At 35.4% G+C, this 8,837-nt stretch overlaps 1 pseudogene; it reads right to left on the bottom strand.

Moving 5' to 3' along the window:
- Positions 1-8,405: 8,405 nt before the first annotated feature.
- LOC137725068 (3-ketoacyl-CoA synthase 6 pseudogene) lies at positions 8,406-8,837 on the bottom strand (annotated as a pseudogene).

The raw sequence follows: 8,837 nt of genomic DNA, 5'->3' as shown, positions 1-8,837 counted from the left end.
GGGACTTCCTATAGTTCTTCCTCTGCATATAAAGCTTTTTCCACCATCAAACATCTCTCATTGATACTCATACCTCGCAGCTTCTCCGTCGTCTATTCTTTTCTCTCCTCCTTGTTTCCACGACTTTTAGCTTTCTTTTGTGAAGACTGCATCATTTCCATACCCTGTGGGTCCGCTCCCCTCTTCGCAAGGCTGGCCTCTGCCAGTTGGCTAGAGAAGGTAGCCATCTCTTTCCTTTGGATCTCTACTTGTCTAGTCCCCCCGTCATCTCCACTCTGTGGGGTGCAATTTTCTTCATTAATTTCTTCTATTTTGACTGCCTATCTGTTCCCCACTTGTTGTTGTAGAGCAATGCTTGGTGGTTGAGGGTAACTCTCATGCCCAAGTCCCCAAAAAGCATGCCTCATCCCATGCGGCACAATCCGCTGATGTGTAAGATTCGCTGTCCCAGCCACCATGTGAGGTTTCCTATGCCATTTCTTTCTTCCATGATATTGTGGAGATGCCATCTCACCATACTCAAGGTCCTTAGAATTGCTATTGTCCTCCCCTTGCCCATCCAACCTTGTAGTGTTCGAACTTTCCTTGGAGATTGACATTAAATAGATTCTCACATCACCAACATGTCACATTTCCCCTACCCCATGAATCAGGGGTCTTATAACCTCCACAGTGTCTCAATTAGTCCTGCTTTAGTCCATTCTCCATAACCTGTTGCACCTCCCTTGTTGGGCTCGAAGAGCACTTCGTGTTTGCATAGCCTATTCGTCCACATCAATAACAAAACTCTTGTAGGCGCTCATAACAGAACTCCACCCACGTATCTCTGTTATTCTCCATTCGTAACCAACATCCAATTACTAGCAGGTTCGAACTAGATCTCGTACTCAATAGATGAAAATGTACGTTGCAATGCAATTGCAAAGTTATTCTGAAATTTGGTGCACTGGGTATGTCATAAAACCTTTGAATTCAACATCCATATTAGGAAACACAGTATGAAGTAGCTAGGATTGCCTGCTTTTTTTCATCTTTTTTAAGAGAGAGTTCGAAGAGGATTACATAGGCACGAAATTTATTCTTTTTAGTCTTACTATTTTAGAGGATTATAACATATAAATTTCTTTAGTGAGTAATATATCTTTTGCCTTCAAGTTTGACATAGTTTTTTCATTTCTTTCTTCAACATACATTAAACACATAGTGAATAATCAATTTTAATTTAATTATAGACATCAAATGATACCTTTAATTAATTGGTCTATACTCAATTATTAAATGTCTTATAAGCAATAGTGGAGCCAGAAATTATTTGGTAGGTGGGCTAAACTAAAATTATTACTACGAGATCAAATGGTTAAATTTTTTTGTTACTTACATAAAGTTACACAATAACAAGCCCGAAAGCAATAATTTAACGAAATTTAACTTGGAATAAAGCAAGTTTCAACTAGATTTAACAAAGAAAACTTTTAAAGTTGCAACTTATGATAGAAAGAAACATGCATCATCAATCTTATCATAACAACCTAACAAATAAAAAGAAAAAAAAAAAAAATAAAGTATTCAAGTTGATACTGGTGCATTATCATTAGATGCAGAAGGTATATTACTTTCTAATTTATCACCATCATCTCTCTTTTTTCTTTTTTTTTAAATGAATCAATAGTTTTTAACCGCTTCATTGAATGTTGACCTAACAAATTGAGCAACAATAATACAAGTTTATATAATAAATTATATTTCTAAGAAATCTATTAGAAAAAATATATTAAATTTGAAACTGTATTTCTAAAATACAAACTCTTAAAATTCAAACAATAAACAAATAAAATTATCAAGACCTAAGAATAAAGTGGCCAAAAACTTATCTATTAATGAGAAAAATCAATAAACGTTCTCACTTGTATACTCGATTTTTGTGAACGGCAGACTGACGAAAACTTTCTGAAAAATGAAAAAATCGGCCACTGTTATACCCCCAAAAACCAAAAATAAAATCTTAAGAAACGTGTAAGTAACAAAATAATAAAACATAATAATTACTCCTGACAACCTAAAAATAGTAAAATATTAAAACTTACTTTTTAAAATCGGATGACTACTCTAGGAAACCTAAACTAATCAAATATAAAGATCTATAGACTACTCCCTAGAAAACCTAGGAAACGTGTGTTTGTAAATTGAACAGAGTAATTAATTTTTTAATGTTAACTAGAGACGTGTATGTATAATTTGAGATATAATATTATTAAATTTTGGTATTGATTAACGTAAACAATTTATTTAATATTTATTAACTCCTGCTTTTTCTAAAAACAGTCATAGTTTTCAGAACTTTTACTTATTTGGTGAACTACAACAATTAAAAATAATAAAATAATCTAAATAATTGGTATTTTTAACCTTAAAGAACTAAAATTCTTCTTCTGCTAAAGCCTACCCTAACCTTATTACTGCATCTGCCGTTGTTTATAAGATGTAATGCAGAACATTATGAGTTAGTTATCATATGATTTTGCTTACAACTATTTTAACTGAATTATGTAGTTATCATATGATTTTGCTTACAACTATTTTAACTGAATTATGTAGTTATCATATGATTTTGCTTACAACTATTTTAACTGAATTATGTCGTCTTAATTAACAAATATACATTATCCTGAATTCATGATGAGCGAAGACAAACCACAATCTCAAGGCACATTTGGCAATGAGTTAGATCACGAGATGCTCTCCAATTCTAAATATACGCATTAGTCGAACAACAACTTACGTAATCGTTGTAGGTAATGTAGAGGAATCAATGTTTTAAAGAACTCGCCTCGGGGCGCGCCTAGGGCGCCCTTGAGGCTGGGCGGAGAGGCAAACGCCTCAGTTTTGCTAGAGTAGGCGAAATGCTTCGCCGGAGACGCCGAGGCGGCGGAGGCGCGCCTCAAGGCGTCTGGACGCCTTGTCAGACCTGTTTTTTTTTTTTTTTTTTTTTTAAAAAACCATCCAAACCCAGTCTTCTACCCTACCTTCGAATTCGATCCCATTTTTCTACCTCTGCCTTTTGCCTTCTGCCTTGTTGCGTCTTCTTCTCCCGCGTGCCAGAGGCTCAGAACATCCGTCCAGTCGCCACGCCGCCGTCACCTCAGCACCATCAGCCCAGCCTCAGCGCCGTCAGTAAGATCCCAAAGGTTAGGGTTTCTGAAATTAGGGATTTAGTTTTCTGGGGAAGGTTTTGCAACTTTTGCTATAGAGGGGTTAATAGTTTTCTGGGGATTTAGTTTTCTGGTTCTGGGGAAGGTTTTGCATTTTCTGGGGAAGGATTTCTGCGAGAGAGTGACAGAGAGAGAGACAGAGAGAAAGAAGCCGAGTAGAAAACAGGGGAATAAGCCCACGGTTTTATTTGTCTGTTTTCTCAATTATACCATAAACTGTTTTGCAATTATGATTATACCATATATTGTTTTGCAATTATACCATAAACTGTTTTGCAATTATGATTATACCATATACCATAAACTGTTTTGCAATTATGATTATACCATAAACTGTTTTGCAATTATAATTTATACCATAAACTGTTTTGCAATTATGATTATACCATAAATTGTTTTGCAATTATACCATAAAATGTTTTGCAATTATGATTATACCATAAACTGTTTTGCAATTATAATTTATACCATAAACTGTTTTGCAATTATGATTATACCATAAACTGTTTTGAATGACTATGGATTTGAGTGAAAAATTGAGAATAGATGTTTATTTTACATAGTATTATTTTTTATACAATTATATGTATAATATATAAAACATATATATAAAAAAAAATTAAATCCTGTAAAGCTCGCCTCACGCCTCACGCCTAGGCTAGGCTTCGCCTCGGACGCCTGGCCCACGCCTCACGCTTTTAATACATTGAGAGGAATTGACACGTATCTTTTTATAATATCGTCAAGAAAATTGGTAGTTTCAAAATGATTGATGAAAACACTTCATCTTCTTTAATTAAATCCGACAAACAATACAACAAACAGAGAAAAAAAAAAAGAAAAAAAAAGTTGTTTAAGTGTAAGGTACAATCTAAAATCAACTGCCAAGTGTGAACTTGAACTTTGAGGATACGCGTCATTGTATAAAATCGTACTTAGACAAAGAAAGCTATTATTTAATGTGGAGTTTTATCATGAAAGTTTGTAGAATAATTAGAAGTGAAACTACTCAATATACTTATATTAATTTTGTCATATTTGTTGTGAAACATTTTATATTCATCAACATATGTGAACGTAAAAAGGTATTAAAAAAACCTATCACCACTGACTCCCAACATTTGGCTTTGGTATCGGCAACAATCCTTTTTTATCCTTTCTTCTTTTTCTCTTACTGTTTCTTTTAGTGATCACTCTTTCACTTTGTCGAGGGGAGTCTTCATGGATGTGGTCGCTCTCTCCTTTGGATGAGGTGAGCGTTTTTTATAGCGCAATTATGACTTATTGCTCAACCTCAAATCCTAAGAGATGATCGTTGTCCAAATTTGAGATGGTGACTTTGTGATTTGTGTGCACACCAAAAGATTATGAGGATGAGGCTCCAAGTTTGTTGAAGGCAACTCATCGTAGGTTTTTTGTCGATGATTGTAAGATCATCAAATGGTGGTGCAGTCTTTCTACTTTGGTGTTATTGCAGTGGCTTGAGGTGATTCAAAGCCATATCCCATATGTTCTTTTTTTCTAATTTGTTTTCTGATTTTAGTGTCTATTCACCTAGCAAAGGACTATGAGGAACCCTTCTTGATGTCTCATAGTAAGGTTTTTATGCTGAATGAGCGTTGTCTTTTGCAAGTTTATCAAAAGGTGAGGCAAGGTTTGTCCTTGTGAGCATTGTCTTTCCATCTGGTTGCAAGTGATTATTTGGCTGAAATTTTGTGTTGTTTTTATATTGCATTTGTAATTGTGGGATTGTATTCCTTGCCGTCGATGATGTTCTTCAATTAATAAAAAAATTATTACCTTACAGAAGCATATGTGACTATGTATATAGTCCCTAGGGGTATTGTTAATAGTCTTAATTCACGAGTAGATGTACTGAACATATATGACACAACGGTCCAATAACATAACATTAGGCATCATAGTCTAAGACACTATGATTGCCTAATGTATGCTCGTATTTTCTTGGAGAGCACTTAAATAATTGTAACTTCAGATTCATTATTTGTACAGATGGAAGCAGGTTGGAAGAGTCTAAGATTTTAGATTCGAGCCACGTATGTCTAGTTTATTTTATCCGTTTCCTTTAAAAAAACATCTCATCCTTATCTTACATACCACAAGGTTCCCTAATGTGTCTCCTGAATTGAAAGCAACATCGAGATCAAGTCAACAACAAGGAAAAACGATAACATTATTTAAAATCATTGTCATTATTTGCATTGCATGTTTGCATGCAGATGCAGGTAGTTCTGAGAAAGTTACAGCTTGTCCTTTGTTTTGCATAATACTTGAATAATATGTTTAAATGTATTTTGTTTTGTTTACGTCCTTCCTCTTTTCCTTGCGGTTTATATGCAACCAGATGGCTCGATCGATTGAGGCACCGTCCGTTTATTTGTTTCTTTAATCAGCCGGCAGCTACCATCAGAGAAATTTTTAGTTATTAATACTCGAAAATAATCATCTACACTAAATTATATATTTTTAAGTAGAATTACATGACGACTATTTCAAGCACCAATAAGCAATCGAAAACCAAGTTTTCAAATTATACATAAATAATTATGTGGATGATTGACAGAATATTTTAGCGTGGTTTGTTGTGATGATCTGGAAGGTTAATTACATACCAAGAAAGAGACTTATGATGGTGTTTAGTAAAGCATGACATGTGATGAGAGTTTAGAGTCAACATGTGTATACATGATTATTCTAAAATAACAGTGCTTATGATCTGTGTTCGACTCAATCACTCTTGTTCCCTAGTTTTTTTTTAATGATTTATTTTTTAAATAAACATCATATGATGATCCCTTTTTCGTATTGGGAAAAGCTAATTTATGTTGTCGTTCGTGCTTTTCATTAACAAGGATTAGGGTTTCGGAGATTGTCAATTTTTGAACTTTGCTTTTTATTTATTTTTTATAAGAGAAAACTTGTAAGACAACCACGAGGGCAAAAGCCCCAAATCAATACATAGCAGACCCTTCGGGACAACGATTCCGGCCATATTGGAGTGGGAAGGGGACGAAAAGACTCTTCGTTCTCCAATTGCTTCCAGAAACCACGGCCGCTAGAACTCTCTCCCACAAACCTTTCGTTCTCCATTTGTTGTTTTTGTCCAAAATTTCACTATCAACTTCACTTAAAATCCTTTAGAATCCCAAAACCCTGATGGAGTTTGAGACCTTCTTGTCCCACAATGGTCAACAGTATTTTTTTCACTAGCCTTTATATAGGCTTATTCCCTTTTCTTAGTAATTAGAACTTGGACCATTTGGAAATGGATTGAAGGCTTGAGCCTTATGGTTGTGTGGATTAGGCTTGAATATAATATAGCCTAAATACAATTAATATTAATTAATCAAGACAAGTGCCTTGGGCCTTGGAATTTAAAATTAATCAGATTCATTCATTTTAATTTTCGGATTAAGTTTTTTAATTAATTTATTAATTAAAAAACGTTTTGATTAAAAGACACAGCTATTAGAAAGAGTTGTACTTTTTTATTAAAAGATACAGCTATTAGAAAGAGTTGTGTGCTTTCAAATACACTAAACATGTATTTGAAAGGGTGTGAAACAGCCTATATATTTGCAATCACATTATCCAAGTGAGAATAATCTTTTCTTCCCTCCTTGTCTTCCGTACAAAATTTCCAGAGAGTAAACACACAAAGCAATTCGCTAGAGTTCTATAATCCAGTGTGGGTTGTAGAATTAGGTAGTTGTATCCTGGTCGAGCAGACGTTGTAGAACCACAAGCACAAGAGTGAGACGAAAATACTGTTCGAAGGACATAGCTTTTACGCTAGCCTCTACCTTCTGTGATCAAGTTAGTATCATTGATATTTTTATATTAGTTTATGTATTTATTGTATAATTTCATTCTGCACATCAAGTATATTTGGTTAATAAAATATTGGAAATCAAGTTCCGTTTAATTCTGTTATTTTTTATTTATTTCTAAATTGTTCTCCAACAAACCCAACTTCCTCAAGCCAAAGAAATCGTCATCAGCCTTCACCCATAAAAAAATTTCCCCAGAAATTCTTCACAGAAGGTCAAAATTTCTCAAATTCGACGATTCCGGCAACGGCTGGCCTTAAGGTTGGTCTGAAACAACTTCTCATGATCTCAGATGTTGCGTTTTTTCTCATTTATATCATTTATAACACTTAGCTATCTCTGTAACTAAATACAAACCAACCCTTTAAACCCAAGACCAAACAGAAGTCTTCTTCTTCGAGGTCTGCAAATCTTCCTTGCGATGGCTAGCATGGCTTCTTCTTCACCCAACCTACCATCCTCTTTTAGCCCCACCCCCACCTCAGTAGTCGCCATCTTTCACAACAGAGGACAACGATTCACAATTCTTGTAGAAGAGAGAGATTGGTGGTGAGAAGAGAAGGATTGGTGGTAGGGTTGGCCCGTTGGGGTCGCTGGAGAAGAAAAGCCATGCTAGGAATGGCGTGGAAGATTCGCGGAATTGCTAGAGGAGGAAGATGAAGTCTATTTGGTCAGGCGTTTGCACTCAAGTATACGACCAAGATAGTCTTAGACTGTCATACTCTTTAACATTATTGACATACAGTGCCAAGTTGCAAAAGCTTTTGCTTAATCAACCAAATTATTATAAGAAATAACTAAACAGCTTGAACTCAATTTCAAACTCAAATTTCTAAGCTCTTTCAATTTCGAACACAAATTTCTAAGTTCGTTCAAGTTTGGCTCGTATAAGACACATGCCAAGCTTAACTTGAGCTTGAAAATATAAAACAAACCAACAAACACATGAGCATAGTAATATTCGGTTCAGCAAAAACCTATAATTCATTTCTCTTTCAACATCAATAATTATTTTATTATTATGTCGTCTCTTATAAAAATAAAATTACCTTTTGTACTATTAGTCAATTACAAGTGGTTGTGCATTCGGTGTAGATTGGCTTGACAAGTGAAGTTGAAGATGGAGAGTCTTTTTCTTCTTTTTTTTCTTTTCTGAAGAAAATATAGTCCTTTTTCGTGCCTGTACTATCCGCAAGCTATATGTGTGTGTGTGTGTGTGTGTGTCAATGCAGTAACAGCATGACCAAATCTTATAACATAATTTCAAAATAATATAATATATGAAAATCCTTGCTTGCTTTTATGCCGTCTTGCTAATGCACCAATGGGTACCGATCAACCATCATTATAATGGGTACCTATCACTGCAGTCACTCCATGGATTATCATCACCACCTTGACCTAAATCAGAAACTGCCTTCCAGACAAGACTTCCAACCTTGAAATCTGTCCCAAACGCCAACATCCACACCCTATCTCCTTTCCTGACTCTCCCCTTAGCCTCAAAATACGCTAACTCATAAAACACAAGACTACTCGATGTGTTCCCGAATCGGTGCAAAGTCATCCGAGCCGGCTCAGTCAACTCGTCACCCAACCTCAACACCCGCTCGACCTGCTCAATCACCGCTTTCCCGCCCGTGTGAATACAAAAGTGATCAAACGCCTTGGTGAAATCCGGGACTATCGGTTTCGACTTGCTCCCCGACAATGCACTCAACGCCGTTATTGCCCTTGTCGTCCTCCTCTTGAAATTATGCTTTATAGGCTCGAGCAT

Source organism: Pyrus communis, chromosome 5 (genome assembly GCF_041283825.1).
Source record: "Pyrus communis isolate YQ-2024b chromosome 5, ASM4128382v1, whole genome shotgun sequence".
NCBI classification, from domain to species: domain Eukaryota; kingdom Viridiplantae; phylum Streptophyta; class Magnoliopsida; order Rosales; family Rosaceae; genus Pyrus; species Pyrus communis.
This window is presented reverse-complemented; position numbering and strand designations above follow the sequence as displayed.